Genomic DNA, 20,099 nt, shown 5'->3' with positions numbered 1-20,099 from the left:
GTTATAGCATGAACCTCGAGTGTATTATTGCGATTATACCACATTTCCATTATTATTGTTTATTGAAAGATTTTGAGTTAAAGAGGACGAGAAAATACAATCTGTTTGGTTATAAAAAACTCTGCTAAACTATGTTAAAATAGTTCCATTGCTGCTCTGTTTGTAGCTGCTCTGCTGTATGCTCTGCATTAACAGCCATTTCAGTCAAAATTGTGAAAATCTAGACTTACTATTAATCAACGGAACCGCTTAACTTACCCAAATAAGAGGTTTTCAGGAGAATATCTGTGTAGATTAAAGTCCAGTGCTCGTTTGACTGAAGAATTAAAGTTTTGTTGACTTCAGTGCCCTTTTATTAAATGTGCCCTTATGCTTAAAATACCCTATATTAACTGAAAAATATATACACATAAGCTTTTATTTTAATAATAACAACTCTTAACCTAATATAGGTGGCTGATAATGTGTGTATTAATGCGTATTTTTGAATCGCTGGGCTTATTTATTTGTGGGACCATGTCTTTGCCTGCGCCACCTACTGGAGACATGGCGTTTCTGCACTGTGCCTGTAAGATCCAGCGCCCCCCAGTGTTAATGTATAATGACATCGGATTTGGTTTGTATTTGGCTCGTAAGTGCTCCATCGTTGCTGATTACCTGTATGTGGTGGACTAATGCATAGAGAGCTTCGGTTACGGTGCATTACCGGCTGATAATGTCCCTCATAAAACTCCTCTCAGCCACACACTCACATTGCAGGGTCAGAACGAACTGTGGTATAATCTTACAATATTTATACAACCATCTTAAAATTAGAAATATTCGATTTTTCATTTTCTAGATATAAAATGATTTCAATTAGACTAATTTTGGTGCTAATTTATTTCATACTTTTATAATTGTGCTGGTTCTGTAAAAAAAAAAAAAAAAACACACTCCACAAAGTCAGGAGCATTTGGTTGGTCATCATGTTTTCAATGTCAGGACTTTTTTTTTTTTTTGTCCTGCTAATTTAGAAAAACAAGTACACACACACATGTATGCACCCATGCACACACACACACACACAGGGGGAATGGTATGCTTAGAGCAGCAGTCGGCCCAAAAGCGCTGATACAGAGATGGAGCTCACTCGTCTGTGGATGAACCATTGCTTCAGCCTGCAGCAGCAGTGTGTGTGTGTGTGTGTGTGTGTGTTTTCACAGAGCAGGAGGCTTTTGTCACTATTCGTGTGCTGGTGCTTTTACTGTCCTCGCTCTAATGAAACAGAGCCACAGAAAACAACATCTCTCCACAAAAACAAACACCTAAACTCTTTCCCTCCATTTATCATTCTGTCATTTTCAACTCCAGACTCAACAGGGTGCACCGTTCAGATCCTCGGCCTGTTACATCCACTGATCTCTTCTTTTATGAAGCATGTGTACATATGTCTGGTGCGTGTGTGTGTGTGTGTGTGTGTGTGTTAGGGGTGGGCAGATTGATTTAAAATATTAATAGTATTGATACTAACGTAACATTGGTATTGGATATTGATCGAAACTTGTGTGATGAGATTAATTTCAGTTTCTCTTTGGTACAACTCCTTTGGAACTGAAAAATAAATATGTTAAATACAAAAAGATATAGCTATGCCTCAAAGCTATGCCTGAAATATGAATATGGCTGATATATAAATATATATTTTATGTTAACTGTCAAAGGAACATTAGAAAAAAAAAATCTTGAGTTTGTTAAATGCAGTTGCAGATTAACACCCCAAACGTTTTCTATGAACATTTCTGAGTTACTTAATAAAAACTGTTTTATTTGCCTGGAAATTGTCCTTTGTCCTGTGTTTTATTATCATCATAAATATGATTAATTAAAGAAAAACCTACTAGATAATTAAATAATCATGACTATTTAAGTTTTTATTCAAATTTGCATATTAATGATGCATTCACTTAGTAAATTATGATATATTGCTCTCCCTAAACAAAAGTACTTGGCAGTAGTAAAAAGTATCTGTATTGGTATCGGTATCGGCATTACAGACCCTGTATTTACTTGGTATTGGATCGATACCAAATTGATACAAAATGCAGTATCGCACAGCACTAGTGTGTGTGTGTGTGTGTGTATGTGTGTGTGTGAGCAGCATTAATGCACCTGCTCAAGCACAGAGCCAGACCATTACCACTGCATTACAGCCCGCCTTCACCTCCCCCAGCCCTCACCACACATTTAACACAGCTACACACACACACACACACACACGCTGAAGGAAAACTCTCTCCACATGATATGGAGTCATTTTCCCCCGTTAGGCAGTAATTACCCCAGATAAGGGGCAATTAGGGATGGTATTTGGTAATGACCAGCGCTGGATGTGTTTAATTACAGACCCCTCCAGTGCAGCGTCTGATTCCTGTAATGGAGAGAACTCACCTTCATATAATGGGGGCGAGAGACAGACCCACAGAGTGAGTCAAGAGGGAGAGAGAGAGAGAGAGAGAGAGAGAGAGCTCAGTAGGTGTGTAGAAAGCGAGTGAAATTGACATTAGACAATATTAAAAGAGAACACAAGAGGGAAAGTGAGAAAACACGAAAAGAGAGCAAGAAAGAGAGATACAACAGAAAGGTAAAGAAAACAAGATGGAGTATAGAAAGAGAAAGAGAAGACAAAACAATGACAGAGGGAGTGAAGGAATGAAAAGAAAGATAGAAAGAGGTAGAGCCACAGTCAGAAAGAGAACGCGGTTGATTGAGCACATGAATGACAAAAGGATGATGAAGCAAGAAACAAAGAAGAGATATAGCCAAAAAACAGGGAAACTTAAGATATTTTAGAAATGATGAAGTATTAAAAGAAAGATAGACTTTAATGAACAAAGGAAACAGAATAGAAAGAGAACAAAACAAAAAAGAAGGGAAAATCATTATTTTTCCAATATGGCTTCAGTGATATTATGAATTTCCTTTCATAAGAGGAAAAAGACAGATGGGCAGATAGAGAAAGGGGGATACAAAAGCTTTGATAAAGGGAACGGGAAAGGGAGAGACAAAAGAAGACAAAGACAATGAAAGTGGGGTAGAGAAAGACAAACAAAGACCGTCAGATGTAGAAAGCAAGAGAAAGAGAAAAAGAGGGAGAGATTAATGAGATGCAAAGACAAGAAAGAGCTAGGTAAAAGAGACCGTAATGGAGAATGGGGAGATAGAGATTTAGAGAGAAAGGAGAAACAAAGAGAGAGAGACAAAGAGAGTTCCAGAAAAAGAGAGTAACAGAGACTGAAAGAGAAGAGACACAAAGACAGATAAAAGGTGAGATATGGAAAGAGAGAAACAGAATGGAAAATTGAGATTCATAGAGACAAAGAAAGGCAGGTGGGTACAGAGAACATTGAGAGACAAAAAGAGAGCAAGAGAGAGAGAAAGAGGGAGAGACAAAAGAGTTGCAAAGAGAGAAAGAGCTGGTTAAAGAGATCCTGTAATGAAAAATGGAGAGATTATGAGAAAGAAGAAAGAGACATCCAGATCCAGCACTGATAGAGAAAGACAGAAAAAGAAAGAAACTGAGACTGAAAGAAAAGAGACACAAAGACAGAGGTGAAAGAGAGAAACAAAAGGGAAAGAGTGTGAGATTAAAAGAGAAAAAGAAATGCAAATGGTACAGAGAGCACTGAGAGAGATAAAAAGAAAGCAAGAGAGAGAAAAACAGAGAGAGATAAAAGAATTGCAAAGAGAGACTGTAATGGAGAATGAAAAGAGTAAGAAAGAAAGGTGAAAGAGCGAAGGAGAGAGAGAGATCCATGTCCAGCACTGATAGAGAAAGACAGAAAAAAGAGAAATAAAGACTGAAAGAGAAGAGACACAAAGAGAGAGAAAAGATGAGATAAACAGAGAAAGAGAAAGAGAGAAACAGGAGGGAAAGTGTGTGAGAATAAAAGAGAAAAAGAAAGGCAGTTGGGTACAGAGAGCATTGGGAGAGACAAAAAGAAGGAAATAGAGAGAAAGAGAGAGAGATAAAAGAGTTGCAAAGACAAGAAAGAGTTGGGTAAAAAGAGATTGTAATAGAAAATGGAGAGATAGCAAGAAAGCGAGAGAGAGAGAGATAGATCCTTATCAAGCATTGATAAAGAAACAAAGAAAAAGAGAAGAACAGAGACTGAAAAAGAGAAGAGACACAAAGAAAGAGAAAAGATGATAAACAGAAAATGAGAAACAGAAAGGACAAAGTGAGAAAAAGAGAAAAAAAAAAGACAGGTGAAGCAGAGAGCACTGGGAGAGACAAAAAGAAAGCAAGAGAGAGATAAAAGAGTTGCAAAGAGAGAAAGAGCTGGATAAAAAGAGACTGTAATGAAGAATGGATAGATAGGGAGTAAGAGAGAAAAGAGAAAGAGAAAAAAGAGAGATTCATATCTAGCACTGATAGAGAGAAAGAAAAGAAACAGAGTCTGAAAGAGAAGAAACACAAACGCAGAGAAAAGGTGAGAAACAGAGGCGAAAGAGTGTGAGACTAAAAGTGAAAAAGAAAGGTGAGTGAAACAGAGAGCATTGGGAGAGAAAAAGAGAGCGATAAAAGAGTTGCAAAGAGAAAGCTGGGTAAAGATAGACTAATTAAGAATGGACAGATAAGGATAAAGCAGAGAGAGCAAGAGAGAGAGAGAGAGAGAGAGAGAGAGAGAGAGAGAGAGAAAGAGCTGGGTAAAGAGAGTCTGTAATGAAGAATGGAGAGATAATGAGAAAAGAGAAAGTGACAAAAAGAGATTCATGTCCAGCACTGATAGAGAAATACATAAAAAGAAAGGAACAGAGACTGAAAGAAAAAAGACAAACAGAAATAAGGTGAGAAACAGAGAATGGAAAGAGATAAATAGAGAAAAAGAAAAGCAGGTGTGTACAGAGATCATTGAGAGAGACAGAAGGAGAGAAAAGAGAGATAGAGAGACACAGACAGCGTGAGACAGGGGGGACAGATTGGTGAGCACTACAGGTGACTGTGTCGGAATACAGCCATCTTTCTTTCCTCTGCTGGGTTTTGAGTTCCGGGTCGTGATCCCGGCAGCAGTGATGGGAATACTGGGTGATGTGAGTTCCAGCAGGGCGAAGGTTAAAGGTCGGAGCGCGGGGGGAAAGAATCCGAGGCCGGGCGGAGGGCTGGAAAGATGACCCTCGTCTACAGGCCGTCTCCGGATCGCTCCCGAAATAGTCAGGAAAATCCCGCTAGGCGTAAACACGGCTTCTGCTGCGGTAATCTAACAGCTCTACTCAATCCCTCGCTATTAATAAATCATCACCCGCTCATCATCATCATCAGCACACGGCTAAATAAAATCATTAAGGCCCTGACGAAACCGTATCTCCCTACAGTACCACTGTCCCATCTGCTTTACAGTTTCCATTAGAGTTCACTTTAAATACCGCCTGTAACCCGGCCGGCCCACTCAGCCTTATTACACCACACTCAAACACAGATTCATCCTTTAGAGAAGGAGGTAATGGAACACCTTCCTTATTTACTTTCATTACGTCTTCTTATAATAACAGCTTACAGCTCGCCTAAAACTTTTAATTTGATTTTAAAATCTCTTACTTTGATTTATGACTTTAATTAGCTACATGAACATAGGTTAAGACATAAGTTACATAAACATAAGTTTCCTAAAACTACACAATGTGTGTAATAATGCATAATTCCTAAAACTTTTTAATTTGATTTTTAAACTTCTTAAGTGTCTTAAAATCTCTTACTTTGATTTATGACTTTAATTAGTTACATAAGTTAAATAAGTTTAGACATGAGTTACATAAACATAAGTTTCCTAAAACCTCACAATGTGTGTAATAATGCATAATTCCTACAACTTTCTAATTTGACATACCGGTAGCAGTGATAGGAATACTGGTTTTTAGGTAGTGGGTTTAAGGTAACGGGTTTTAGGCAGCTTACAGTTTCCCTAAAACTTTTAAATTAGATTTTTAAAAACTTTTTAAGTGGCTTAAAATCTCTTACTTTGATTCATAACTTGATTCATAAAGTTTCCTAAAACTACAATATTCTTTTGTAATAGTACATAATTCCTAAAACAACCTAATTTGATCTACAGCTTATTTATTTAGAGTTTTGATTTTTTTTTAAACTGGAATTTGTTTTTTATTATTATTTGATTTAGTTAGAGTTATAATTTCCTAAAACATTTTAATTTGATTAACTGATTAGAGCATCATAATTTCTTTCAATATTAATTTTGAATTATTGCTTCATACTTTCTTAAAACATCCTAATTTGAATAAAAACAGATAACAGCATCATATTGTTTTTACTTTTAATTTGAATTATTGCTTCATATGTTCTTTAAACTTCTTAATTTGATTAAAACACGTTTTTTTAAAACACCTTAATTTGATTACAAACTGATTACAGCATCATACTATTTTTTTTACTTTTAATGTGAATTGTTGCTTCATACTGATAATTAACTAATTACAGCATCATCATTTTTTTACATTTTTAATTTTCTTTATTGTTTAATACTTTCTTAAAGCATCTTATTTTGGTTATAAATTAATTAAAGCATCATCATTTTTTGTGTTTTTTTATTTGAATTATTGCTTAATACATTATTAAACTTCTCAATTTAATTACAAATTTATTACAGCATCATATTTTTAAAAAACCTTTAATTTGAATTATTTTTCCGTAGTTTCTTAAAACCTCTTAATTTGATTACAATCTGTCTACATTAATAAAATTTCTTTAAACTTTTAATTTAAATTATTGCTTAATACTTTCTTAAATCATCTTAATTTGATTAGAAATTGATTACAGCATCATATTTTTTAAATACATTCTTAAAACATCATAATTTGATTATAAACAGATAACAGCATCATGATTTTTTTTTACTTTTAATTTGAATTATTGCTTAATACTTTCTTAAATCATCTTAATTTGGTTATAAATTAAATACAGCATCATCATTTTTTTTATTATTGCTTCATACATTATTAAACTTCTTAATTTAATTACAAATTTATTACAGCATCATATTTTTAAACGTTTATTTAAATTATTGCTTCATATTTTCTTAAAACTGATAAATTTGATTTTAAATTGATTATAGCATCATCATTTCTCTAAAAACTTTTAATTTGAATTATTGCTTCGTACTTTATTAAAACCTCTTATTTTGATTTTGCAATCTGTCTACATCAATATAATTTCTTTAAACTTTTATTTTGAATTATTGCTTCATACTTTCTTAAAAAGTTTAATTTGATTTAAGCTTCATAGTTTCCTAAAACTTCTGTTTTAATCTGTATAAAATGATAGATTTATAGTTAAACTCCGCTGTGGGCAGCAGGTTAGCTTTTTTCACTCTCCTCCTCTGGTTAGGGATGAAGTCATTATTAGTGATTTGCTCTGATGAAGACTTGCTGGTGCACGCTGCTGTTGTCACGCTGGTGATCCGGCAGTAAAAGCGATAATGTAACACTCAGCGGTGTCTGATGGAGACATGGGTGGGGAGTGAGATCTGTGATGACTGGCCCTGACCCCACCGGCCTTCTGACTCCTGACCCTCCTTCCCATCTTTCAACTTCCTTTTTTAGAAGCTGTTGGTGAACATTCCCGGGAGAAGCTACTGTAGAAGAATGTGTCCTTGATCTTACAGTGACAGAATCAATACACACAGTAATGTACGTATCTATACAGAGTAGAAAAACAGCGAGTGATATATAATAGTAGTGCTGCACTTAAAAAATGTATTTATTTATTTATTTATTTACTAGGGTTACTTGTTCAGAGCACTTAATCAGAGCAGATTCAGGGTGTCGATTACATTTCATGATGAAATGCTCTAAAATTAGCTGACTAAAAATGTAATTTTCATGTGTAAAACAGTAAAAACAGCTTCTTACTTTAAGTTACTCTTTTGTAAATACTTGTTTTTTGTTGTCTGTTTGTGTATTTTGTACAGTTTTGGAAAAAAATAAGATACCACTTCAGTTTCTGAATCAGTTTCTCTGATTTTGCTATTTATAGGTATATGTTTAAGTAAAATGAACATTATTGATTTATTCTATGAACTATAGACAACTACAGACAACATTTATCCCAAATTCCAAATAAAAATATTGTCATTTAGAGCATTTATTTGCAAAAAAAAAAAAAAGAGAAATGGCTGAAATTACAAAAAAAAAAAAAAGATGCAGAGCTTTCAGACCTCAAATAATGCAAAGAAAACAAGTTCATATTCATAAAGTTGTAAGAGTTCAGAAATCATTATTTGGTGGAATAACCCTGGTTTTCATGCATATTGGCATATTCTCCTCCACCAGTCTTACACACTGCTTTTGGATAACTCCTGGTGCAATAATTCAAGCAGTTCAGTTTGGTTTGAGTTTTGGCTTGTGATCACCCATCTCTTGACTATATTCCAGAGGTTTTCAATTTGGTAAAATCAAAGAAACTTATGTTATTTTTAGTTTTAGTTCAGTTATTGTATGTTTTGAATGTTTGATAAATGTTTGATAAACAAACAAAGGCATTGTTAAAGGACAAGAGAAAAAAAAATATTTCATTAATCTTAAGGTCTAGCAGCAACAATATATCTTCAGTACCATGCCAAAACATTGTATGTTCTAAATAGCATCTGTTCAGCGGAAATCAGAAAAGAATTTTGGTTAGCTGCAATATATAAAAAAGTGAAAAATACAAAAACAGACACCTAAGCACATTATTTAAAACTGTTTATCTCTATTTTTTGCTTGCAGAGACTAATGTAAGAAGTTACAAAACTGTTTCTGTGGAAATCTTGTGAAGTAATTTGAAGAGAAAGTTTAGGTTTTAAGTTTAAGACATGGATTTATTCAGCTCACCTGATTTAACATGTTAATAAATATTTTATATATATAAAAAAACACTTTTGTACAGTATTATACACTGAGATGCTAAAAACTCATGGGATAGCAGTATGTTATGTTACCATAAAGTTTTACCTCAGCGGACGGTTTGGGAGTGAGGTCAGTGAGCGCTGGCCAGTGTGCTCATGGCAAGGTGATCTGAAGCTTCAGATTTCAACTGAGGCCATGACCCACACAGTATATAAATATAAATAAAGTAATAAAACTGCTGCTGTTCACAGAGACGTAAATCAAACGAAGATATTTTAAGTAGTAATAAAGATGTAATTACTTTACAAATTTGAAATTGTTTGATTCCTGCCCCCCCTTTTCTCTCTCTCTCTCTCTCTCTCTCTCTCTCTCTCTCTCTCTCTCTCTCTCTCTCTCTCTCTCTCTCACACACACACACTCTCTCTCTTTCACCTACTCTCTTTCTCTCGCTCATTTACATTTATTAATACCTGTCATATTTCAGACAGTCCTGTTACTTTTTTGCTTGTGACAAGCTGTAATTGCTCCTGTCTATTTCTCCCTCCCTTCCTCTTTCTCTCTCTCTCTCTCTCCCTCCCTTTCGCTCCCTCGCTCTCTTTCTTTCTCTCAATTCAATTTTAATTTAAATAGCTTTATAGGCATGAATTGCAATGAACAACTTCTGCCAAAGCAATGAAACAAATAGTGTATATATAAAAGGTAAAAAATAACAATAAATATATAAAAAATATATATTAACATATCTTACATATAAAATTATATCATATAAAGACAGAGAATATATCTCTCTGTCTCTCTCTCTCTCTTTATCTCTCTCTCCTTCTCTCTCTGTCTCTCTCTCTCTCTTTATCTCTCTCTCCTTCTCTCTCTGTCTCTCTCTCTCTGTCTCTCTTTCTCTCTCTGTTTCTCTCTGTCTTTCTCTCTTTATCTCTCTCTCTCTGTCTCTCTCTCTCTCCCTCTCTCTCTCTGTCTCTCTCTCTTTATCTCTCTCTCTCTGTCTCTCTCTCTCTGTCTCTCTTTCTCTCTCTGTCTCTCTCTCTGTCTCTCTTTCTCTCTCTGTCTCTCTCTCTGTCTCTCTTTCTCTCTCTTTCTCTCTCTGTCTCTCTTTCTCTCTCTCTTTATCTCTCTCTCTCCCTCTCTCTCTCACTGTCTCTCTCTCTCTCTCTGTCTCTCTCTCTTTATCTCTCTCTCTCTCTGTCTCTCTCTCTCTCCGTGCAGGCTCTCACACACGGGCAGGAGACATGTGTTGCTGATAACGTGTTGAAGCAGTATGAATTACGGTCTTTGCTGTTACGTGTGATGTGTAATTATTTATTCTATAGGAGGCTCTGTGGCACGTGTGGCAGATGCGGTGGCGTGATGCCAGGGTTTGATGTGGGGGGCCGCCGTGCCTCCACGTCCTTCATGTGCCTGAGACACGCTGAGGTCAGGCACCGTGGGGGCAGGGCTTAATCCATGACCACGAGTCGACAGGGTGGACGTGATGTCACGACCGCGTTCGTGGACTCCTGAACCGAGAGCCTCATTTAACTTATATTGTGTTGTTTCCATGTTGTTTAAAGGCTTCAGGAGGGGCAGCGCTGGATGACAGTCATATGAGTGTAAAATGAGGAGAGTCTAAAGATGACTGGACCAGACTATTTACAGCACAGACACATACACCCCGCGGCTAGAGGGTCACTGACCAACTCTCTCCTACCACACACACACAAACTCATATACACACACAAACTCATACACACACACAAACTCATACACACACACAGATTGCGGTCTGTGACTATCTATCCAGCCTAAGAATCTCATGTATAATGTGTTAAAAACACATTAAAAACACATGTTTAAAGTCAGCTAAAACTATTTGTACATTCTGCACATTTTATGGCCTTTTCTTTTTTTAAAATATGTAATATATGTATATTATTGTTGCTGTAACATTTATTGTAACACTTGCTGTAACATTTTTTAATAACCTATATTAATACACTATTAAGTAAGGATTAATACATATTATTTTTCTCATTTTAAAGACCTAACAAATTGCTAACATATTTGTAAATACAAATGAATATATTGGCAACATGAACTGCAAATGATAAACATTTATCAGATTTAAAATTCTTATTGACTTATTGACTAGTGACATTTTTTAATGTTTGAATTCTAATGAGCTAGTGATTTGTTAACATTTCTGTATATATATATATATATATATATATATATATATATATATATATATATATATATATATATATATATATGATATGTTTGTGATATTTAAGCATTTGTTGATATTCAAGTTCTAAGGAAATAATGCTCATGTCATTATCTACATGTCATTAGTTAAAAACATTAATGAAAGTTAATGAAAGTTATTATAAAGTGTTACCGCACTTTCTTCATGAATATAACCTAAGTGCATCAATTTTATTACTACCAGTATTGACTTGTCCCTGTTGGAAACTAACAAAATTCAAACTTATTGAGTTTGAAGAATTATTATGTGGCATTTTTATCTTTAAATTAAAACTTGTCAAATTTAGGGAATAGCACAACTTTCATGGCTATTTCAGGCTTAAGATGCTAGAAACTGCACTATGGAACTTTGGTGAAGCTTGTGCAAACTATATTCATATATAAAAAATGCTTTTGGGTAAAATGCATGCCTGTAATATTATTCTACCACATTGGTTTACATGTTTTATCACATTCAGATGCCAGTTCTGTATATTTTACTTTGTACAATGAACTTAAACCTATTCTTTAATATCTTTTCCTTTTAATATATTTTGGTTATAGGGGGAACCAAGGAGCAAGTTATGAAAATTCTTTAATAATGTGCTTTAGAAGCTCTAGTGAAATACTGCATTAGTAAATATCTGTCAGAATTTGTATTTTTCAGCTTTGGAGCTTGAAAGTAATGATATGTATGATTTCTGTCCCAATATATTTTGGTTGGAAATAACACAAACAAAAATATTAAGTTTTGTTTACAGACAAGAAAAAATAAATACTGCAATATATACTATATATACAGTGCAAACAAAACAAACTAAACAAAGATAAACAAAATAATAGGAATATAAAAAGATCAGTTGCATCGACTTATTAGCTGTAAAAAAAATATATACAACTTGTTTTAAAAAGTATTTAATGGTGTTAAGTGTATAAACAAAGGTTTTAAGCTGGTATCAGAAGCACTTTCCTCTTATGTTTTTTTAACCAGGACTTTTATTATATTATATTAGTCCCTGTGTTCTCAACAGGAAATCTGAACCTTTGCGTGTAGTGAAACTGTTATTGATCAGGAGCCATGCTGATTGATAGCGATGAGACCACTAATAGCCAGCCTGTGGACTGAGGAGCGTTCCAGCTCAAAGAAACGGAATGACCTCGCTTTAAAACAGAGAGAAAATGAAGCTCCTCATCCCTTCCCATGATGGCTCAGCACAATAGAGCAGGATATGGCATCCCCAGCCTCTGAAACTCAGGATCTAATTGGCTCCCCTGTGCAGGTCACTGGGCTGGAAGGTGCTGAGCTGTCCCTATTTAGAGTGTGAAGTCTCGGAAGCGAGTGTCAGACTCAAAGACGGATCACTCCAGCTTACCTCTGCTTTCTCCGCAGCCATTAAAGGAGTAATGGTGGGATTTGGAAGAAAGTGGCGGTCCTAACGCTCTGACCAGATGACAAATTGGGACTGTCCTGTAGTATCTAGGGGAAGGTAGTCACTCTGGTTATACGAGACGGAGCTGGGCTCTTTAAAGTGCTCAGTTTGAAGTGTGTGGTATTAGAAAGACAGCTGAGCTGTGTGAAAGTGGTCCTGGGAAACCATTTGATGTCCCCCATCTGTGATCACTCTACCATTTGTGTCCACACACTGCTGTGTCCTGTTTGGTTTGTTTGGTCACACACTTTTTGTGCCACGTTAGGATGTAGAATATATCCCCGCTGTCCAATGAAAAACAAGTATCTCCAAAACAACAACTTTACAGGAGAGAGAAAAGAAAACTTCTAAACTTTCAACAGAAGTCAATATAAAAAGAGCTTATTTCAGGTCATTTTGAAGTATTTCTATTGGTCCATTCATCAGGAAATTTTGGCACAGTGTGAGGGACAGCAACGATATAGAGCAGGGGTATTTAATTAGAATTCAGTTTGGTCCAATTAGAGGAATTTCATCAGGCCAAGGTCCGGACCGTCGTCATTTTTAACTTGAAGAAGCCTATAGCCTATAGTAGTTCTGTTAGTGTTTTATGTCATCAACAACTGAGACAAAACCAATTACAAATACTATTTAATATATTTCAACAATATGTATTGTTTTAAATAGACCTGTCACAATAATTACATTATCGACTAACCATAGAATAAATGGAAACACCCTCAATAGTTTAACTTACCATAGTCTATTAATGTGAATCTGTATGTCAGCTTTGTTTCAAAATGCTATATTTACTTTATTTGATGTTTATTTATATTAGATTTTAGCCTGCCTTTCATGATAATTACATAACTGACAAATCATACAACATATGAAGAAATGTTTGCTGAACATGTTCTAAATGTAGAATTGATTTCTGAATGTAATATTGATTTCTGAACTCTTAACTTAAAATGTTCTGAATATGAACTTGTTTTCTTTGCATGAATTGAGGTCTGAAAGCTCTGCATCTTTTTTTTTGTTAATTTAGCCATTTCTCATTTTCTAATAAATTTCTATATTTAGAATTTAGAGCAAAATGCTCTAAATGACAATATTTTTTTCAAATTTGGAATTTGGGAGAAATGTTGTCTGTAGTTTATGAAATAAAACAGCAATGTTTATTTTATTCATCCTTAAACATACACCTATAAATAGCAAAATCAGATAAACTGATTCAGAAACTGAAGTGGTCTCTTATTCTTTTTCCAGAGCTGTATCTGTATATCTAAACGACCAACAGATATGACCTTAAATATGGGATATGTTCAATCCAACAGCAAAATGATGTGCTCTTTGCGATCCTTTGTTGGCGCCATGTTTGGTTTCGTAATAATTTATTTCTCGTTAGTTTCCAAGAACAAAAGGGGAATTGCTGGAGTTGAAATGTGCTGGATTTCAAACTGTTTTTAATTGTATGCCAGTTCAACAAAGACCCTTTTATTCAGCTTCATTTCATGCCAGTCTCTGACAGTTCTAACTATGTGACCTTGAAAAGGGGTTTAAGCCTTTCTCTTCATCAAGCCCTGCACGTTACACGGATGAACCGGGCAGGAGTGCACTCATAGTTTATCCTAATTTGTGGTATTTTCCATGAAGGTGAAATGTCAGCATGGTATGTCTCTGTAACTGACGGCCGTGACCAACGCTGTCCCTGCTAAAGCAATCACATCTGTAGTCTGGAGTCTACGTGCACGCAGTTACAACATTCTGAATAGAAAGATTCCGCAATATAATTTACCGTCTGATCAGAACAGTGGCTTTCAGTGGTGCCCCGTAGACTCCATTCTGTTTGCTTTGTGTCTCCTCTAATGTTCCTTTTCTGTACGAACGCCAGGCACTTTGGCATTGTTGTAACAAATGTCTACCCTGACTCTATTAGTGGTTTGGGTTGTAGACCACAGAGAGTCGGCAGAGTATGGGAGGTTTGCTTCACATCTGCAGGGCCACTGTAGAGGCTGGATGCAAATAATTCTACTCAGAATGCATGCAGAAATTTAATCCACTTTTGCATTGCAGCTGAGCCAGCACTGGGTCATCATCATCATCATCATCATCATTTAAACAAGGACGTCAAGTCATTTCAGTGATGACAGGCAGGTCCAGGTTTTTAAATCCCTGCTTTTAAACCAGTGGCACATTTAGTACACCCTAAAAAACGACCCAATCCAGACAAACCAAGTCTCCCTGAAGCTGCGGGAGTCTCCCGCATTTCGGTAGTGGCTCCCTGATGCCCGCGAGTCACATATAATCTCCCGGAATTCAGAACGAGTGCCCCAAACGCGCACATAGGCAACAGACTTTTTTCTCTTATCACGTGTGGGAAGGAGAGAGAGAAAACAGAGAGGGTTCTGATTGGCCTGTTCTCTGCAAAGAGTCTGTGAGACAGCCAGTCAGTTTTTAGTGTGGGCGGGCAGTGTTTTTCCCCCCTCCCGAACGGGATTTGTTCAGTGAGTGAGAGAAAGCAGATCATGGCGGAGGCAATATTAATAATTATTGTAATATGATATGAAATGTTTTTGATGTTGTGCAATTTTTTGTGATATTGTAAATGTCAATTTTTGTCATATAAAGGCCCCCCCCCACAAAAAAGGAAAGCAGAGGCAGGGCCTTCCAAAAAGAAAAAAGATAAAACTCATTTCACCTCTGAATACTCTAAATTTAATTAAAACAAAGGTAAAATAACCTGCCTGAAATCAACTTTTGCAACTTGGGATGTCTGCCAATCTTTTAAATATCTTCGCAGAATTCTGAGGCAAGAGTACAATTTTGACAAAAAAATGGACTGGTAACATCTTGACCCTCGCAGATCCTGCCATACATGGAAATCAGGGGCGGAGCGAATCTCCTAGCCAACCAGGGTGGACCAAACTCTTGGATGCATCTAGGAGTCGAGGAAATCATGGGAATATATCAACATTTGCAAGCAGCAAAGTAAATGTGTGAGTAGAGTATTTAAAAATAAGTGGAAGCTGATGTTCTAAAAAAGTTATCTGATTACTGATTAACCCTTTAAAAATTAACTTAGTTACTTTATGAATTTCTTGATTTTAAAAGCAACTTACTTAGATTATAAGTTACTTTATTAGTTACAGTCAGCAGCTGATGAGGTGGAGAGAGGGAGAGCTTGCTGTGTGTGTGTGAGTAAAGTTCTTCTGTTTATTTACTGTAAGCTTAGATTTTCTAGATTTCCACTTAAGCTGGAGCGTTAGCATTAGCGGCTAACCACTAGCTTCTTTTAACAAGGTAAATGTGCAGGCTACAAGCCTACAGTATATACTCGCCTCTGAACAGCAAAAGAACTAGTGCTGTGGTTAGCGGTTAATGCTAATGCTGCTCCAGCAATGCTAGCCGTGGTTAGCAGCAGGCTACAGGCCAGTAATACTCACTGGTTATGGCTAATGCTAATACTGCTGGAAAACTAAACTGAAACTCTTTTATAAAGCTGTCACTGCTCCTTACAACCTGACTGGTAGAATTCATATATAAGGTGCACAGGATTTTAAGGTGGACTGGCGATTTTTGATCAAATTAAAGGATTTTAGGTGCGCCTTATAGTGTGAAAATTACAGTAACGCACAGTAACTTGGTTAAATAACTTTAATCTAATTACTGAATTGGAAATAGTAACGTGTTAGATTACTCGTTACTGAAAAAATGGTCAGATCAGGTTAACAAGCTAGTAAGTAATGCTTCACTTGGCTCTCTATGTCGCACCACTCATATGCACTGTCATATGGTCCTATAAAAAATATAAAGGATTGATTTTATGTGGTCCACACACTGGATCTGATATTCCACAGATAGAAGGCAGGTCTAGATTACATTAAAAAACACTAATTATTGGATTAGTGCCAGTTTCATCCACTGTGTGAACATAGCCTTAGACATCGTACAAAGCAGAGACTGTAAAAAAGATGGACGCCGTGTCGCCGTTCCCATTCATTCAATGAAAAATTAAGCCAAAATCTTCCGCCATGTTGGCGATCCTGAAACCCGAGTCTGCGCAGTAGAGACCAGGGGAGGGAGAAAGACTGTGGAGAGACAGCCTACTCATTTAAATAACCCCGCCCCTGAGGGCTGCCTCCACAGGCTGATGGTCACACAGGCTGATGGTCTGTTATAGGTTCCACCCATACAGTCATTGGTCCCCATTGGTACACTAGCTGTTGCATTTAAATAAAGGAGGTAGAATTACAGTATATTGGGGGAAAAAAAATGTGATTGAAAGTTTTTGTCTGTTTTGCCATTGAAACCTATTGGGATGGGTGGGGTCACACAGCTTTCTGCAACCGAACAGCAGGGGGCGCCCGACCTGTGGTGGCTTCACTTTTGAGAGAGACAATGCTCTGTCCAGCTGTACACAGTCTATGGTACTAAGACATTCCTCAGTATTATTATTTTAAAGAGAGTCGCCACTCAGCACAAACTCTGAAGAGGGGGCTACCTTTCTATAAGGCCAGTGCTCCTCTTATTGACTGTCTGCTCAGCCCCCTCCTGTCTCTTAACCCTCAGGTTGTTGTTACTGTCCGTCTATCAGGGTTTGGCTTCAGTTCTGTCCGGTTTCTGCATCACTGATTGGGCCAGACTCTGTAATGATAAACAGCCAGAAGAGAGACTCAGTCCAGCATTGTTAGCATTTCTCCCATATGAAGTCGATAGAGAAACGGGCTGGGTAATGGGTATCAGATGGGGGCCTTGTGTTCCTCGGGAAAGCTACGTATATTGTTCTCCAACATTTGCAAACAATACAGCTTTATCCACTGTTCACATTTTTTGCTGCAGTGGGTCAGAAACTTAATTATATAGATTACTTAACTATTATAGATGTGATGGACCTCACACAGTTTGCTATGTTTCAAGCCTTACCTGTTGGTAATAAACTATTTTGCGTACCGCTATGAAATATGTCACAGTAACCATAAACAATATTCTGCTGGTGTTGGCTTATGCCAGGGATGAGTGGGTTTACTGGCCATTGGAAGAAACAAGATGATGAGAATGATGGATGGAGACCACCCAGGACTGGGCAAAAAAGAGTAGTGTGCAGACTGTATACTGCAGTGTAGTAGACATGTCAATGTCCTACTGTATCCTCAGGGCATGACTATTGGCCAATTATGTGAATGGCACCAACAATATGACAGTTAAAGTGTAATTACAACAACCAAGAAAGACAAACATTAAGGCTAGCGAGTAAGACTAAGAGAGAGGTAGAGAAAGAAAAGATAGGAAGTTGGTGGAGGGAGTGGCTTAAATTATATGTGATTATTTATTTAGCTATTTATTTATTTAATTTTTTTTGCAAGGTACAGCACAACTAAAGCTCAGAAATCAGCATTTGAAAGGGTGAAATCTTAGCTAACCAGCTTCATTAGCCAATTAGCCTGTTCATTCTATCTTCCTTAAGAAGATATTAGATTTTAATATTTGCTTAATATGTACTGTCACTTGTTAAACTTGATAATTAGCTCACTTATTAGCAGATATTGCAAACAGAGACACCATTTTTTAGGAGGGCTCAAGCACCCCTCAAAGGAGTCCCAGCACCCCTAAATGTGAAAGAATAAAGTTGTGTTTTTATTTGACTTTTTAAAAAGAAGTGTGTCTCTGATAAGCTAAAATGTTCTAATAGAAGGAAGAATAACTTAATTTTAAATACTAAAAAAATGCAGCTCCCTCTTGGTGCAAATATACAATCGCCTTCTCTCTGCACTGCTACACACTGGGTGCACACTAGGAATTAAACAGCACTCTTTATGGAATTTTATTTTATATCATTTTAGTTCAAAATTGTCCCATTTTGTCCCAATTTAGCAAGGTCATTTGTCCCCATGTAAAGAACGAAAAGTAAGTAGCATCACAGTGCTCTCGGAGGAAAGCGCAGTGACTCAGTCGCGATACATCAGCTCACAGACGCCTTATGCTGATCAACATCACCCTAGGGGTAATGAAGTGGAAGCGCACCATCTACCTATCCAAAGAGAGCCAGGCAATTGTGCTCTCTCAGGTCTCCGGCAGCTGATGGCAAGCTAAATGACCAGGATTCGAACCAGCAATCTCCTGATCATAGTGGCAGCACTTTAAACTGCTGTTTCACTTGAAGCCCCCAATATTTGATTTTAACCACATGTATGTAAACATTGACTAAAATTGAAGCCTAATTTACCTTTATCTTTACCACAAAAAATTCTCTCCAGAGAGGTGCAACTCTCTAGATGTGAGATCATATGTGTGATACCAGGCAATCCAAAAGAGCTTAGCTGGGCCCAAAAACACACTGACTGTATGTATAGGATGACCCTCCTTAACTTAGTCTAATGCTAGGACTCTGCTAGCTGATGTAATAAAAGCATTAGCTTTTAATTCATGTTATCCTCCAAACATGATCTGCTGTCCAGCAGCTCTGCATTAGCAGCAGTCGCTAATGAAACTCTGCATTTGGACGACTTCCTGTGTATCAGTGGAAGCATGTGTTCACATTCATCCTCACTGGATGCGCTGGAGGCATTGTGTAATAGGTGATTTTTGACTCACTGTGACTAAGGTGACTGGTGTAGACAAAAAAAAAGACCAGGACTCAAATTGTTTCCAGGTTCAGTTCTGCTGTCTGCTTATGCAGCGTCCCCTTAACTCTTCTATCAGTCAACTCTGACTTAGATTTAGAATTTCTTTCTCTCTGAGAAATTGAATTAATTTGACGTAATTGACGCGTATTTCCTTGATTTTTAGATTTATTTATTTTTTATCTAGGGTCCATAAACTTACTGGCATGTCATTATCAAGGCTTCTTGATGTTTTTATTAATAATATCTTTATGATAATGCATCACAATTTAAAAAAAAGCAAATTTTCAGTCTCTCACTGTGTCTATCTGCAGGATTCATGTGTTTACTTTTTTGCGTCTCTTTAGGTTTTGTGTAAAATTGACCAATAGAAACTGAAGAAATCAGCACACTGAAGAAAAAAGGACTTTAAATGCAGCTGTCTGTATTTATAAAATCCTACTTTCAGTTTTGACTGGTCATACAAAAAAACTCTCATTACTTTTAAACAAATATTTTTGATAAACTTCGACACAGCATATTCTGTGAGAAAATTAGTTTTCAGATGTAAGCACATGTTAATATTAAAATAATGATATTTTTGTTTTTTTTATTCAGAAACAGCAAACGGTAAAAAAAAAGTGAAAACTTTTTACAAGAACTAAACTGAAATAAAACATATACATCACATTATTAAGTTATGTATTGGTATTACTTATACTTTTTAATTAAATATAATAGGCTGGTCACTTTTGACAATAAATGAAAATAATTAATATATCATTTATAACAAAATTATATTTTGTGTCTCTCTTGTCTGTCTCTGTTTTTTTTTTAACAGCCTAAACTAACCATGTTTGTTTATTTACCCTGCCCTGCACGTGCCTTGTGTGTTTATCTTGTGTCTCCGTCCCTGTCTTCAGAGTGCACACCTGTTCATTTGTAGCTCCGCCCCCTTGTTACTAGGTCCCAG

The sequence above is a fragment of the Astyanax mexicanus genome, chromosome 2, assembly GCF_023375975.1.
Source record: "Astyanax mexicanus isolate ESR-SI-001 chromosome 2, AstMex3_surface, whole genome shotgun sequence".
Classification (NCBI taxonomy): domain Eukaryota; kingdom Metazoa; phylum Chordata; class Actinopteri; order Characiformes; family Acestrorhamphidae; genus Astyanax; species Astyanax mexicanus.
The sequence above is the reverse complement of the archived record's forward strand: the minus strand, read 5'-3'. Positions refer to the sequence as shown.